Genomic DNA, 14,443 nt, shown 5'->3' with positions numbered 1-14,443 from the left:
CCCTGGGGGAACTTTGGTAGGAGCTGGGGGGAAAGTATTGCTGCCGCGCCTCATATGGCTCGGTTACCTGCCATGACCCCACATCCAATTTCTGCCCCATTACCCGGACCGTCCAGAATTCTTGGAACAGAGAAATTGTTTTCTCTTCTGCCCCTGACTGTTGCTCCCAGACGGGGAGTGGGAGCAGCTCATGTTTGGAGTGGAGGTGCCTGACTTTAAGGAATGGGTTCAGAGAGAAGGATATGAAAAGAAAAGAAAAGAAAAGAAAAGAGATTGGTGCTCCGGCTATTTCAATTTCTTTCCAATCCTGTTTTTGACCCCCCCAGGGCCCGTAAAACCTCACACCTGTTTGTCATCTACCGGTATATACAAATAGAACTACTGTACAGTCGTTTTCTTATGCACACCTTACATGCTGGGATTTGTACAGTGACTTAATCGTTGGTTATTTTCCTAGAACGAACATCCAAAACCATTCCTAGAAATAACACCCGAAATCAATCACGTCAATAGGCCCGGTCATTTCAGGCCCCGGAGATCGTCACACCTCTCAAGGATAATTCCCTTTTTGTCAAATCATCTGGAGACTTCACAGCTCCCCAGAGATGTTTTGGAGCCGTGGTCCCAGCTTGACAAACCAGCACCGTAATCATCCTTTGGCATTTAGTCTGCAGCATGCAGGTCCATGGAGAGCAGAGAGCAGGGAGGGAGGCTTAGTGCGTGAAGGTTCCATTCCTCAACAGACCATGACATGTGTGCGATGATGAAACCTTCGTGTAAGAACTACGAAGGCCTGGTCAAAGAGAGAACCCAGACCGATGCTTCACCTTTTCAGTAACAAGCTCCCTCCGAAGGGCTTTCGTTTTATGTGGACTGATACTCTGACTAATGCTCTGTGGCAGGTTCGCCTGTGAGGCGGAGAAGCTAACAAGTAACCAAAAGATTGCTGTGAGAGCCCTGACACCGGCAGTGATGTGCGATCTGCAGGCAAACTGTAGGGTTGTTCCCCACTCGTCTATACTAAAACCCTGGATTGATGATGATGATGTAATGATTTGTGAAGCCACCGTGACACCATAATTGGCATTCCCCGGCTGATCCAAAATAATTAACTATTATAGATTTTAACATTATTTAAACAAGCTCTATACATTACGTTTGACATTTTTGGTTTTCAAGTTATTTGATGCAGGAAAATGAGTAGTAGTTTAGCAGCTGTTTGTAGCTAACCTGGATTCTTTTTTCACCTACAGATAAAAACATATTCTTTTAACATTGCTGTCACTTGTGTAATGTTATATGAAATTATTTTCTTACATAAGTACTAATCCTGTTCTAGACGGCTGGAACATATGGGGCTATACAGGGGGAAAAAAAACTGGGGTAACTATGTTAACCCATTAAAACCGGGAAAGCATCTGTGTCATTTTAGATTTTAGCATTGGCTATTCAAAAATAGCAGATATACTTTGTGCCACGCTGCGAGTTTGTACATCGACAACAATCTTGAAAGAGTTTTTAACACAAATCCTCTCTTCTGGGGGTCCCTGGCACCAAATATTTTCAGATAGGGGTCCGCGGCCCGTAGCACAAAAAGGTTTGAAAAGAACTACTAGTTTAGAAGGCATTTGTAGAAACGGCCTCAGGTCTACAAACATAATCGTCGTTGTCGGGTGGACTGGAAACCTTGTATGTCCAAGACCGTTTGTTTTGTATTTATCATTTTAAAAATGAACTAAACTAGTGAAAATAGCAGATCTACAAGCACACAACGCCTCGCACCGCAAGGCGTTGTGGATTGGCTGTAGATTGGCTGTAGATTGGCTGTTTTCACTACTTTTGTGTGACAGCCTTAATGATGAAGCAGGGCTTTACTTGGTGAAAAAACGTACACATTTGAAACTTGGAGATACAAGGTTTCTGCCCGACAGTGTCGCTATCATTGCATTTGTGTAGTCACAGCACCAAGCACGGAATCACTAACATTGGTTAGTTACTGCATAGACAGAGGATTCGTCTTGATGTTAGCTTCTGGGGGTCACATTCTGTATGGACTGACTCTTTCTCTCATGCTCTTTCTCTCTCTCTCTCATTGTGAATTCCAGACAGTCCATGTGTGGATTCATTCATTGATCATGGCTCTCATTAACTAGACAAAGGATGGTTCCCCGGACTCCCTATCTGCTTCCTCACATTCAGACATAATCGTCCATAGTTTTGACCTTCCTGTGTCGTGTACAGTGTGTACTGGGGATTCGCAAGGTTACGTAGGTGGGCTGTACTGTATGTGAAAAGACTAATTGAAATTCCCTTGTGTAAACTGACGGGACAGCAATCTTTCCTTAAGCTATTTAGGCCTAGAATTATTTATGCTTTAACTATTGAAAAATAGCAGATATACAAGCTCACAGCGAGCTTGTAGATCTGCTATTTTTGAAAAATCGTGAAAATGTGTGCACATTTTTCAATATATAAACTTTTGAAAATCAAATCTCTGCTTTTGTGGGGTCCCTGGAACAGCATATTTTGAGATGGGGTCTGCGGCCAAAAAAATGTAATTTTGGGGGTCCTTGACATGAAAAAGTTTGAGAACCACTGATTCAGAGGAAGGATTTAGAAGTCAAGCCGAGGATTTAGAAGTCAAGCTCGCAGCCGCGCTGCGAGCTTGTATATCTGCTATTTTTCAATAGTTAAAGCATAGAATAATGGTTAAAGTGGTTAAAGTCGTTCCAGATATTTGAGGGTTAAACATAATGATGAGCCTGCTCGCATTTGTTCCTAACGTGTGACTACCCCGAGGTCTTTTGAAGTGTTCTGACGGCTTTTCTGTCAAAAACCTAAGTCTGCCAGGGCTCAAGGCTGTCCCACAATAAAGCCAGCAAGAGCACAACGACAGTTCCCTGGCAGACATTTTGAGCCCCTGCGCACATTTCCCATAAGTCTGCACTGCTGCAGACCTTGCTTGAGGGAATTACTCACAAGTCATGGCGTTAAAACCGTGAATGATTTGAAAATAAAACGAATAAATAAAACATAATCTCTGCCTCCCCAGCCTGTCAGATAATAAATGACGCATGGGAAGAGTTGACAAGAAAAGAATGAACATGCAAGTCTAAACACAAAGCTCACTGGTGATTCATAGACAGCAGTGTGCAGTTGATGATGATTTGATTTTGTCCAACATTACTGTTTTGCCTTTTAAAGGACAACTTTGTTTTTCATATTTTAGATTGTAATTAGAGAAAAGAAAAGATAAGTGTTCAAATGTTTTCATTTACTTATTTCTGTCGTTTTAGCCAATTTAGCAAGTTTGATTTCAGTGGTTGGGGCATGCGTGCAAGTGGCAATGTGTCTTTTTAGACACAATAAGCCCATCCTCTACATGCACCGCATGGTTTCCTTTCATGGTTAGGTGTGACCTATGGGGGCTAGAAGTGTTGCTCTAAATAATAAAGAATTTGTCAGCTCATTATGTCTAAATATACATATTTAGCCACTTGCACGCATGCCCCCACACGCTGAAATTAAACTCTCTAAAATGGATAAAATGATAGAAAGAAGTACTGTAAATGAACATTTTAACACTCATCTTTTCTTTTCTCTAATTACAATCTAAAATATGAACACTTGTTGTAAAAAAAACAAAGTTGTCCTGCATTTCTATATGGGCTCTGAATGTGTGCTCAGTGTGTGTGTCTGTGTGTCTGTGTGACACTGACTGTGTCTTGCTTTTAGGAAATCTTTTGTAAAATGTCTACTTTTGAAGAATGACACCCTCGGAGTACATTTCATTTGAATGAGCTCTTCAGTTTGACAGAGTGTTCCTTTTGGAGACACTCCATTGGCTACTTGTTAAGACAACATGACAGTGGTTTGATTGACTATGCAATTTGATTGCTGACAGTTGACTAGCAGGATTTAAATGATGCCGCATTATACCCTGTCAAATGATGTGGACAGATGGACAGTCCAATATCTCGTAAGCGCGGGGTTGAGTCTAATGCCTCAAATGAAGTGAACATCCAATAGAGCTCCACTGTCAGTTTCCGCGAGTAAATGTCCCATTCGTTTCTTACATAGAGAATTGCATTATCAGCTATAATGTCCTAACAATCTAATGTAGACGACTCTACCAACAGGCTCCTGTCTGTAAAACGATACTATATATACTATGCTGTGTGTTCCCGTAGAAGCCACAGGTACACAATATAGTTTTAAGAAAAACATGTTCAATTCGCAATGTCATAGAGAAATAGTTCACTCCCCGCCGCAACCCTATAATCCAGGGTTCCCCAATTAGTTTTCCCCAAGGGCCGAATTATGTTTAAGGTACCAAGCCGAGGGCCACAACATTGCAGGGGGCAACAGTGGCGTTCCCACTACTCCAGCGACAGTTCAGATATCGTCGTTGTCGAGTGAATATCTTGTATGTCCAAAACCGTTCATTTTGCATTTATATTTTTAAAAATGATTTAAACTAGTGAAAACAGCCGATCTACAAGCACACAACGCCTCGCACAACGCCTCGCACCGCGAGGCGTTGTGTGCTTGTAGATCTGCTGTTTTCACTACTTTTGTGCGATGGCCTTGTATGATGAATCAGGGCTTTACTTTGCGAAAGAACGTACAAATTTGGAGATACAAGGTTTCCACCCAACAATGACGATATACTAGTGTTGTTGCTGCTCTTATACCACCATTATTACTGGGGTTGGTGGGGGCCAGACAGTAGCCCCCCGTGGGCCGCCTATTGGGGAACCCTGCTATAATCCTAATAATGTGTAGCAGCGATGCCACTGATTGGGGGAGAATGTATAGCTTTATTTAGTTTTTTATTCTTTTAATTGCCGTCCAACTCAAAGAACTGCAGCTGGTTTCTGCAGATTTATTGAGATTCCAGACATGCATTCTGTGAAGCGATTGCGTGGTCTAATTTAAAGTTTGAAATTTTCTTAGTTCCTTTCCTAGTATTAGCCTAAGAAGTGATTCCCAGTGAGTAATTACTATCTGCAAAGGATGTTTTTTTTTTGGAGCAGTGTTTATGGGCTCATTATGAATATTTGCTCAAACAGCATCAAACTAATGGTTCAGACAAAGAATAGGATAACAAGAACAACTTCTACCACATGGAGTGAGTGTGTGTGTGTGTGTGTGTGTGTGTGTGTGTGTGTGTGTGTGTGTGTGCGTGTGTGCGTGTGTGCGTGCGTGCGTGCGTGCGTGCGTGGCGTGCGTGCGTGCGTGCGTGCACGAGAGAGTGCGAGAGAGATAATTGCAGTATATGGAGAGTGCATGTGTCACATGTTCAGAGACACGTACCTCCTGTTTGCGTATGAATGCCCATGGACAGAGAGGTGGGGGGGGGGGGTTGCATTCATTCTGTCTCTAAGAGGGGCCAGCAAGGTCAGAAGCATGAGACGATAGGGGAGGGGAGGGGAGGGGGGGGGGTTGATAGAGCAAGAAAAGATGGAGCGGGAGATAATTAGAAAAGGATAAGGGTTGGAGTACAGATCTGAGAGGCGGATAAGTGGAAGGAAGAGGAGGTGAAGGACATGAAGCAGAGGAGAAGATAAAGAGAATAGAACGAGCAGGTTGGTGGCGTCGGTTCAGCAAAAGCTAAGGTATGGCAACATGACTTGTGTCTTGCACGCCACCAGTCATGTTGCCATACCTTAGCAACAGCTAAGTAGTAGATAGTAAGTAGTAGATAATATTATTTTACTACAAGGCACAAAAACAACTGTCTGCCACACTTGAAAAAAATGTGCCGCTGCTGCTAATTAACAAGAATACATTGCACCTGTGCTGAGTGCTGACCTACTGAACTTCGAAATAAACCATTTGCCAAGATAAGGGGGGATACAAGTGTTGTGGAGAATATAATTCATGGGTTGCATTTGTAGTCCTAAGCGGCCATGTTGAGGACCAACACAGGCGTTTCAATTTGTCTGATTGGCATAGAACTAATGTTCTACGCCATGCAGTCAGAACACCTGTATTGGTCCTCAACATGGCTGGCGTAGGACTACAAATACAACCCATGAATACCTGGTGAAAGCGATCATTTTGTTCTAATTTGCATTGTAGTTCGTTTAAAGTGATTTAACAACAGAATAATCAAATTCAACGCGGATAGTGTACATTTATTTATTTTTTCCCCCGGAGCCAAGGTATAGCAATTGCCATACCTTGCCATACCCAATTGACGCCTCTGTGGAGATCTAGGGAACGTGAACAGTGAACAACACACGACTGCCATAGAAATGTTGAGATGAACAGGGACAGTAATTGCTTCAGGGTGGGTGGACTCCTCCGGCTCCTCGGCGACACGCAGCGCTGTGCACTTTACAGTACAACGTCACACATTCATTCTGACTCGTGACCTTTTGTCGTGGGCAACATGAACGTGCCCGCGCCGCATGTGCTGTTGCTGTACTCGGCACGTAGTCTCGTTTGAAAGGAAAATAACGACTGTTCTCTTGCTTGAGAATACAGTATAGTCAAGGACGGATAATGTACGGTATTCTGCTCTTGCATTCACAGTTGGGGTCCATCAGCATGAGAGAATATCAGAGATATTTACTCAATGCATGTGCAGTCTGATCATCCCATAGCTTGCGTGGCTGTAACCATAGCGACGATAGTCGATAGATCACAAAGCCCGAACTCCGAATCTCCTGTGTTTACATAAAAACACTAATAAACAGCTTACATTTTGGTAAAGTGAAGAACAGGCCAATGGTCAATGCCGTGTTTCGGATCAATTGCTCCGGCAACTGAGGAGAACCGGGCAGAACAGATGTTTGAGGTTTGATTATTTATAAGTAAGGATAGTTACTTATTAACACAACTTTTTGTTTATTATTCAAACAAAAAGACAGTGGAGGCCACTGGCCTGACTGAGATTGAGAGGAGGTGGAGGCAGCAGGAGCATAGCCTCGTTGTTGGGTGAAAACCTTATAGGCTATGTCCAAAACCGTTCGTTTTGGATTTATCAGTTTAAAAATGATTTAAACTAGTGAAAACAGCCGATCTACAAGCACGCAACGCCTCGCACCGCGAGGCGTTGTGTGCTCGTAGATCTGCTGTTTTCACTACTTCTGTGCGACGGCCTTGTGTGATGAAGCAGGGCTTTTACTTTGCGAAAGAACGTACAAATTCGAAACTTGGAGATACGAGGTTTCCACCCGACAGCGACGAGTAGGGTGGCAGCAGCCAGCTCTGGTGTGGGAGCCTTGGGGCAGCAGTGTGGAATGATAGATTTACACAACGCTCAAACGCTGACCTTTGCAGTCTTACCAGAGTAGCGTAGGACGCCCACATCCCTCTTCAATTCACCCTCCTTCTCCCTCCATTTGTCTCTCTCTATCTCTCTCTCCTCATTCTCTGTCTCTTCTGGCTGCGTCTCCCTCTCTCTCATTCTCTCTCTCTCTCTCTGTCTCTCTCCCTCTATCTCGCTGCCCTTCTCTCTCCATCTATAATCTATCAGTGTGTCTCGAGGTAACGCTCGTCCTGCCTGTCTAGATCTCTCCAACTTTTCTTTTTGCTTCTTTTTTTTTTAAAGGCCCAGAGATTCACCTTTTGCTGACCGCTCTCCTGTTACCCTTTTTTGTGTTAGTTACTCGAAATAACGGTCAGGCTTAAGCCACCCAGTTCCACTGGAAAGAGCACAGACAGAGTGAGGCTATATGTGAGGGGCTATCGCATGCCAGGTCTTTGGAGATCGTTTGCCTGCAGATAGGAGAGAAACCGAAAGGAATGATATTCACCTCTTTTCCCATCCTGCATTAGAAACCTGTTGTAGTCGGTTTGTTCGAATCTAATTATTATAGCGTTTCTGGAAATACTGCGGTGAGTAAGAGAAATAACAGAACAAAATCACAAAATACCACCTCATCCTCCCTGCCAACAATACGTTTCCGTACTCTCGCCTTCAATTTTTCAGTTTTTCCTCTCTCTCCCCCCTAGCATGCAAACACTGCATTGTTATTATCCATCAACTCGCATTCTCTGGTTCTCCCCTTTTGGGCTCTCCTCCTCTCCTATCCCTCGCTCTCCTCTCCTCACCCTAGCTCAGGGGCGTCACAATTAATGGGGGGGAAAGTGGGGCTGAGTCACTAGGGCACAAGGTGGAGGGGCCTTAATTATTTTATACTTTAGCTATTGAAAAAAGCAGATATACAAGCTCACAGCGCGGCACCGAGTGCCACGCTGCGAGCTTGTAGATCTGCTATTTTTTAAAAGTCGTGAAAATGTGTGCAAAAACATTTGTAACTCAAATTTTGCTTCTGGGGGGGTCTCTGGAACTAAATGTTTTGAGATGGGGGTCCGTGGCCAAATACATATAATTTTGGGGGTCCTTCACGTGAAAAGGTTTGAGCACCACTGACATAGAAACAAGTTTTTCAAAAAACCTTTTCAAGATTCAAGATTTTTCAAAAATAGCAGATCTACAAGCTCGCAGCGCGGCACTCGGTGCCGCACTGTGAGCTTGTATATCTGCTGTTTTTCAATAGTTAAAACACAAAATGTGAGTGAATCCTTGTACCCAGGGGCCAGAATTTGGTGTGACATCCCTGTCCTAGCTAGCTCGCCAACTTAAAAGCATGGACGGATGGAAACTCTGCACCCAGCAACAGTGACCCAATTACTCTAAGTTGTCCCTCCCTGGTCGGATGTTGCGGTGTCCCTCCCCAGGGATTCAGCCGGGCCGTGTGTGGACCATCCATCACTCTGCCCTGCCACCTCCCTCTCTCGCTATGTTTATTACCCTCGTACACACACACACACACACACACACACACACACACACACAAGCACGCATGCATGCACACATACGCACAGCGGCTTGAGCGTGCACGCACACACAAACACACGTTATACACAAGCATGCACGCGACACACAAACATACTAATGCCTCAGTATGTACATTATGTGCGTACAGTTTGCATATTAGATGCATGAACCCCAACACACCACACCTAAATATGCGAAAATACACAGATGTAAATACTGTTATGGTCCGGCTCCCAGACCACAACAAAGGAGGGAATTCAGGCAAGGGATAAATGCAAAAGCCAAACAATGAATGAAAGACAGGCCATAGCAGGGCAACCCCCCTTTCAAGACAGGGTGCCAACAGGAACCCCGACCAAAATGACTGCCAAAAATACACGTGCACTACAGATATTGCACACATGTGCGCTAATGCACAACCACACACGAACACGCACACACACGCACGCGCACGCACGCACGCACACACACACACACACATTCACTGGCCCGCCCTTTCCATTCATAGTTATTGGTGGGTGTCTGACACTTGTACTGTAGATGATTAGTTCCTCTTGTTCCAGCACCTCATTCCACCTCCACTCTTTGCTTATATAATCCTGTCTGTGTTTTTCACAGTCCTGACTGTCATCAGAATGTGATGATTGGCTCTGGCGTCAAGGGGGAGCATGCAGCATTTATAATCTGCAGAATCCACTCACTGTCTGCACCACAGATGGAAGCTACGACTGCAAAATCATCATTGTTAATTCAACAAACAAAATAGACCCAAAAGGACCCTGTAAGCCCATTTTCCACTGCAGCTTTAGCACCACACTACACAACACTTCACCACACCACACCGCACCACAAAAAAAATCTACATTTTCCATTACACAAAAGTACCCCTATCGGTAAGAAACAAATTGACCCTTTTAACTGTGATTATAATACAATACCAGTAAGACTCCCTAATCGGGAGATAAGCGACCGTCAGGTCGCAGTGTGATTTTAGGGCAAAATCTGTAGGAGTAGTGTCCAAAAATGTGTTTTAAAAAATCGGCCTGAAGGTAGCGCTAAATGGGACAGATCCATGTTGATGAGATGAGTGTGTAGACATACTGTGTACCGATTTGAGTGATTTTAGGGCAAAAATTGTAGGAGCAGTGTCCAAAAATGTGTTTTGCAAGAACCGGCCTCATGGTGGCGCTAGAAGAGGGCCATGTACGAATTGATGGTTTGGCAGGCAAGGAGCGTGTGTGCAAAATTTGGCATGGATCGGGGCAACGGTTGCGGAGATATGAGCAGGGCAAAAGTGTGACGTGTGACTGACAGACAGACGGACAGACAGACAGACGGTCGCAATAAATTTGTATTACAACTATCCTAAATCATAATACACTATAATGGATTATAACTGTGATTATAATACACTATAAAGTATTACTATGATAATTATAATAAACTATAATAGATTATAATAGTGGTTATAACACAGTAGAATCTATTATCATGTATTACAACTATATCCTGGTGGTCTAAATGAAAAGTCAGTGAGTGATCAGTCATTATGAAGTGTTTGGCCCTGTTTGGCCTAGCTCAGACCTACTCTGGATTGGATACTTTTTAGTACCACGTTTAGTACAGCTTGCCTTTCACACCACTCTACCCAGGTCCTTGTAGTGGGGTGGGGTCATGTTAGTGGAAAAGGGGCTAAAGTAAGTCTCGGAGTTACATTAACACTGAGGATTTTTGCTTTGCAGAATAATCAGATCTTTAAGAAAACAGCATTTCCAAACAAGAAAAGTGTGCTCCTCTGAGTGCAGATCTCTGCCAGGCCTTGTTGCCTACCCAGGGCTGTGTCAGTTGTGGGCTGAAGCTGTCAAGAAATGATCAAGTTGCGGGGGGAAATAAAGAGTTTTTATGATATATGGTGTATCTGTTTGCGTTTTGCTCCACTTCTGCCCCATTATGGGCAGAAGTGAATGAGGTTTTGGAGGTGCGCCCTATAGATGCCCCTCAACATGCAATTTCACTTTGGGTGGATGTTGCATTCATGATACAGTATAAGCAGTTTTTTGTAGGAAATGAGTTCCTGCCCATAAATGTGTGGCAAACGGTATGGAGTATTGCAACTCTGTTTATCATTGTCACATGACTTATGAAACTTTTGGGCCTTCATTGGTGGACAAATAAAGTCTCTGCAACAAACAGTGACATAATAGCATTTGTGGCTATAGGTGGCTATATGGATATAGGTGAAATGGCTTTTGGCTCTGCTTGTTTTGAGTTTCGGGTAGATCATGATTTGTACAAAACGGGCCCCTCCCGCAATCTTTAGAAGCTAATCTTACCCAAAAATGTGACTGATACATCTTGATCACATGCGGAGAGAATATGTACCGATTTGTGTGAGTTTTGGTAGCAAAACGTCTTTTGAAGAAAACCCCAAATGGCGGATGATCTTGATTTAGAATAGATTGTACGACCTACGGTTCAAGAGTAAAAGGCCAAAATGTGAAGTGACCTGGTATAGTGCAAACATGAGTCTTACCGGTCCAGCAGTGCCTGAGATTAGCTGGTCACTGCACTGCACACAACAGACAGGGCATGGGTGAAAACATAATCCCTGCCCCCCCTACAGTTCTGTAAGATAAAAACACATTAGACCCAAAAAGTAGGTAATGGAAAGATATGGTTTTCAACATGATAAGGAAAGTACACATAGTTTTATCTCCTGTTCTATTGATTTCTTTACAGGCAAAAATCGGATTGACCGATTGCAGATTACATGATCTTAAATAATGTAGTGTTTTACCGAGCAAATGACTGATTAAAACAACTGATAAAAGCACTACTGTCTGTCTGACAGGTCCTCATTTCAGTCCCCACGCAAAGCCAGATAAGAACCATTGTTTTACACTGCACACAAATAACGGTTTCCATAGTGATTCATCACTATTCAAATAATTTCTCTGTTTAAATTCTGTCATGAAACTCAGACATGGCTTCAGCAAAAACATTCACAAATAATCAGCAGAGTGCATCATAGAGCTCTATCCCAGTAGGCTTATTATATTATTATTCTATTTCTTTGTGAATTAATTTTCCCCATTGACTTTAATTAAAAATAAACTTTCCCCAAATATGGAGATTTCTGACATCATAGACCATATGAGACTGACACAGTATAGTATGTCCATATATGGGCATAAAAGGGACAAGGACTGACACAGAGATCTGTGTTGAGGAACAAATTCCACCCTTTTCACATTGGCCTATTATAGCAGGTCGACTTTTGCAAAACACATTTTTGGAAGAAAATGCTTCAAATCATGAATGCAGCGTCCGATCGCCGTGAAAGGCATAAGAAGACATGGCGCCCTTTTCACATTGACTATTATAGCGCCACCAGGAGGCCACAATAACCTACCTGACCAGACGGAGCCCTGTGCTCGGGAGAGCACTGCTCCTAGTAATAGATGTAAAATGTTTAAAAGAATTCTAAATGTCAAATATCACAATGTGATATGCATTTGTTTATGAAAAACGGCGACGACGTACAACATACAGAGATATCTGTATGCTTAATAAAGAGGACAGTTGTACACATAGATTTTTAGGGATGTACAGTGCTCAAGATCTGCGAAACCCTGACAGAACAGCAGGAGGCTTAGTGAGTTGAAACTAGACAATTCAATAAACATATATTGAACAATGGAGACATGGGAGAGTGGAGTTAAGTCTCTAATACTGGGCATTAGCTTTAATGATCAGAAAGACTGCACCAGGCTTCGGGCTGGGTTTCTACCGCCCCGATATCGACGCCTATACAAGGATCTGAAAAATGGTCTTTCTCTCTCTCTCTCTCTCTGTCATTCTCTCCCTCCCTGTCCCCGTCTCCCCGGCTGTCTTTTTATGTGCTCCTGTTCTCCTGTTTGTTCTGTCTGTCTTCGCATCTTCCTGGCCTTTGCCTATATGTCTATCCCCCCCACACCCCTCCACCTCCTCGGCGCTTCAATCACGACTGACAGCAGCTGCCGGCAAAGCAGGCCAGAGGGGTTATCAGTCCATCTGCCAATCAAAGCCTGGCTAAAGAGTAGACGGTGAACACGACACAGAAAATAGGCTCGGGAAGTCCGGAGGTCCTTCAAAGCCTAAAGTGGGCTTTGGTTTAACCATGAAAGTTGCCTTAGAACACACGTTGTTTACAGCATTTAAAATGCCCGTCCGGAAGGGTATCATCACAGTAAAATCGAGAGCGTTGCTTTAACTCCGAGAGTATACAAATGTTACCAAATGGACCCTTACACGTGCATTTGATTACGTTTTGTACACTCTCCGGAGTTAAATGGCTTTTTGGTAAATGTATCAACAATACATGTCTATTAATTATTTGCCAACGTGGTTGTAATCTGGCAGAACACAAATGAATGTGCCATCTGTTCTGTCTTCTGTGTTCATTGACTCACCACATCCAAAAGGAACAACAACAGCCACTGAATGCCAGTCAAGCCTTTGGTACTGATCTGTCCAGTTCCAGCTACAGTCAGGGGTGTCGCACCAAATTCTGGGCCCTGGGTATACAAGGATTCACTGCGGGCCCCCCATGAATGTTCTTGGGGGAACTGGGGAACGCATTATTACGCATTATTGTGTGCTTCAACACTTGAAAAATAGCAGATACACAATACAGCGCGGCACTTGTGCCGCGCTGCGAGCTTGTAGATCTGCTATTTTTGAAAAATCTTGAAAATTTGTTGAATATTTCAAATCCTTCTAAGGTTTTTGAAAATCCTATATTTCTATGTCAGTGGTGCTCAAACTTTTTCATGTGAAGGACCCCCAAAATGATGTATTTGGCCACCGACACCCATCTCAAAATATTTCGTTCCAGGGACCCCCCCAGTAGCAAAAGTTGAGTTCGCTTAAAAAATAGATATATTCAAAGTTTGCACACATTTTCGCACCGTGAGGCGTTGTGAGCTTGTAGATCTGCTGTTTTCACTACCTTTGTGCGACGGCCTTGTCTGATGAAGCAGGGCTTTACTTCGCAAAAAACGTACACATTTGAAACTTGGAGATACAAGGTTTCTGCCCGACGTTATATTGATCTATTCAACCAGATCTGTTGTCAGGCATTTGCAGACGATTCTTTCACAGTGGCTGTCAGTCTTGGTGAATCAGTCTCTTCAAGCTGATGTAGTTGATGACTATTCATTGGCGCGGGGCTCATCTCAGTAGCTTGTTTGGCTCCCGAGCCAATTTGCATAAATGCCTCAGCGATTATGATAACACACAATATGCCATGGCAATACATGTTAGTGAGGCTGAGATGCTATTCATCATCGGTTTTGAGTGTGGAAAATGCCTTCAAGGAAATTCAGAATTGCGTCCATATCTAGCTCATGCAAAAAACAACAACAACAACAAAAAAAAAAACATCCTTTTCTACAGCACGACTGCAGACTTTGCGATTACCTTCTTGGACGTGTTTGGAAGCGTGCACTGAAGCACAGCTTTTGTGTAGAGTCCAACAAGAGGCAATTCTTTGTGTGTGCCTTAAAGAAAGTCTCAGTACACTAGGTTGTCTGTGGGACGAACTGCAGTTTGTGTTCCAAAACACATTCTCTCACCAGTTTTTCTGTACTAGTCAGTTTCCTCGCCTTT

The sequence above is a fragment of the Nannobrachium achirus genome (assembly GCF_963921795.1).
Source record: "Nannobrachium achirus genome assembly, chromosome: 16".
Classification (NCBI taxonomy): Eukaryota; Metazoa; Chordata; class Actinopteri; order Myctophiformes; family Myctophidae; genus Nannobrachium; species Nannobrachium achirus.
The sequence above is the reverse complement of the archived record's forward strand: the minus strand, read 5'-3'. Positions refer to the sequence as shown.